The following is a 2757-nucleotide window of genomic DNA, read 5'->3' on the forward strand; positions in this document are numbered from 1 at the left end:
TGCAGGGGAAGGGGAAGGGGGCTTGTTAGGGGGCCTAAAGGCAGATTCCCACGAAAGGGGAGAAAAGCATTCCCAGAAACATAGGAGTCATCGATGCGATGTCAGCCCAGAGAAACGGACACGGCAAAGCCCAGGGCCACAGAAACACGTGTGTGCCTGGTAAGGGGAGGGACCGAGGGTCAAGCCCACCTCGGCTTCCGCAGACAAGTCCACGAACAGCCCAGATCTCACATAAAAAAGAAACATAATAATACCCTTCAAAGGGTCTAATAATTCAGTGAAGTGATGGAAGAACACCTTGCTCATGGAGAGGCCTGAGAAACGAATTTTCTTTCCTTTCCGGTTGATAAGAAAACAATATGGAAATTTGGGATTTTGGCTAGCTCTTTTGGGGGGCGGGGGGATCTTGGTGTTTTCCCCGAGTTAGATAACTTTGCAAAACAAAAGACAAGGCTGCTAGCTGCCCAAGGGCACAGAAGGTCCCGCCTTATTCAGTTTTGTTTGCTTAGTTGCTAATAAGAAACTTGGTAAGGAATACTGAGCGTGTGTTTCATAAATCTTTGATTAATAAATAAGAGCGGGAAGGGAGGGGGGAGGGGGGAAGGTAGGAAAGAAGAGAGGAGAGAAAGAAGGAAGGAAGGGTGGAAGGAAGGAAGGGAGGGAGGAAAGGAAATACAGTTAATTTTCTTCTGGATCCAGTCTAGGAGTTAAAACCCAGAGGAACGAAGGAAGTAAGATTTGCTGATTTCAACTGCCAGTCAGTACATTATAAAACTCCGTTCTCACAGCCACCAGGAAGACCCTGAGAATAACTGCCCGAGTTATGCCCTTTACTTATTAACCAATAAGTAAATTTGCGTTATGGGCACGTTATTTACTCTGTGGGAAAAATACCTTTTCGGCGCCCCTGCTTTCTCCTTTCTGATGGTAAGATTTAAATGAGGTAATATGCGTGCAGCTCTTAACACAGTAATTGGGAAAACAGTGAATGCTCAACACATGTTGGATATTATTGTACCTCGGGATGGAGAAACGGGCTCCGAGCAGTTGAGTAACGTGGCTAACTCACAAGGCTAAGTGTCATGGCCCGGATTCCCACTTCACTTCTATGGCTCACGCTCTGGACTCTGCACCATGTTCTGGAGCTGTGCAAACACCGCCCGGGGTGGGGGGGTGTTGCACGGAACCCCACAGCTGGGCGGGCTCAACATGAATTAGCAGACGTAACCCCTTTGGAGATACAGCCTCTCCGCTCCGCTCGTGAGAAGTTCACGGGCCCTTGCGATCCTTCTCTCTGCCCGAGGAATACCTTCGTTCATTAATGGGCAAACTAACAAGTAAATAAATAAACACATGCAAAAGGAAGGCTGAGAATTGAGGCAAACATTTGCAGAGCACTGTGCCGGGGCCTGGCCCGAGCTGGGAGCTGCAGAGAGCCCCGTGCACAGAAGCCCAGGACATTGCCTGGAAGACACCAAGTCCCCTTCACAAATCTCCTGGGGCTACGTGGACTCTTCTCTCCAGAGATGCCTTCAATCTCTGGCCTAGACTCTATACTCCAGAGGTGCCTTTGATCTCTGGGCATTGGTTTCTCATCTGCGGGACAAGGACACAGGGTGACATGTGGCATTTCACAGCATTTTAATTCCATAATGATTCACATCGAAAGAGATCTGAAGCCAGGAATTACCAGGGTGCCTCTGTGTCTGACAGGCCGGTCTGATTTTTGTAGTGGCTTGAGTGTTTTAAATGATTTGAGGGATTATCAAAGGCACGCGCAGCTCTTCCTACGTGCAAGGCACTGTTCTAAGGGTTTACAGACACTGACTGAGTCAGTCCTCACCTTAGTGCCCTGAAGAAGTCCCCTTTATTCTCATTCCCTTTTTACAGATGAAGAACTGAGGCCTGGACTCTGGAAAGTCTGCCCGCCGGGGAGCCTGGCTCCAGGGTCCTCCCTGCTTGGCTGTCTCCTCTCAAAACTGATCCAAGCAGAATGGGTTTCAATTTCCCAAATGACTTCAATCTTCTAAGGAAGGATGGAATAAAGGAGGTAAAGAGGGGGGCCCAGGAGAAAGATGGAACACGTGGAACACGGAGATGCACTAGAGAGAAAGTGGGTGGGAGGGTCTGGGGATCTCAGTTCTCTTTTTATTCCGGCAGAAAGGAGGATGTCTGGGGGCGCGTGGGTGGCTCAGTGTCATGATCTTGTGGTTTGTGGGTTTGAGCTCCACGTCAGGCTCTGTGCTGACAGCTCAGAGCCTGGAGCCTGCTTCGGATTCTGTGTCTCCCTCCCTCTCTCTGCCCCTCCCCTGCTTGTGCACTCTCTCTCTCTCAAAAATAAATAAACATTAAAAAAATTAAAAATAAAACTGGGGCGCCTGGGTGGCTCAGTCGGTTAAGCGTCTGACTTCAGCTCAGGTCATGATCTCATGGTTCGTGGTTTGAGCCCCGCGTTGGGCTCTGTGCTTCAGATTCTGTATCTCCCTCTCTCTCTGACCCTCCCCTGCTCACACTGTCCCTCTCTCTCTCTCTCTCCCCCTCTCTCTCTCTCAGAAAAATATAAAACATTAAAAAAATAAATAAATAAAAAGGAAGGGGGACATCTGGGCACTTGTGCGGGAACTGGTCCTCCAGAACTCCCCCTCACCCAAGAACTTCCTGACCATCATCGAACAATTCCGTGCACCCCTCCTTGGTTCCTGGGATGCAGCTGGCGGAGACCAAGGCCCTGGGACTGTGAGTCCTGTTCCGGTCCCC

General features: G+C 49.7%; 1 long non-coding RNA gene across 4 annotated transcripts in view; it reads left to right on the forward strand.

The window, feature by feature from the left end:
* The window catches only part of LOC144220702 (uncharacterized), a 27008-nt gene extending 24685 nt beyond the window's left edge, over nucleotides 1-2323 (forward strand). For all 4 annotated transcript variants that reach the window (XR_013331830.1, XR_013331829.1, XR_013331831.1 and 1 more), the window contains one exon: nucleotides 1891-2323. This is a non-coding gene — a long non-coding RNA (uncharacterized LOC144220702). The remainder of the gene's footprint in view (nucleotides 1-1890) is intronic.
* The last annotated feature ends 434 nt before the right edge of the window (nucleotides 2324-2757 follow it).

Source organism: Crocuta crocuta, unplaced genomic scaffold, assembly GCF_008692635.1.
Source record: "Crocuta crocuta isolate KB4526 unplaced genomic scaffold, BGI_CrCroc_1.0 scaffold129, whole genome shotgun sequence".
NCBI lineage: Eukaryota > Metazoa > Chordata > Mammalia > Carnivora > Hyaenidae > Crocuta > Crocuta crocuta.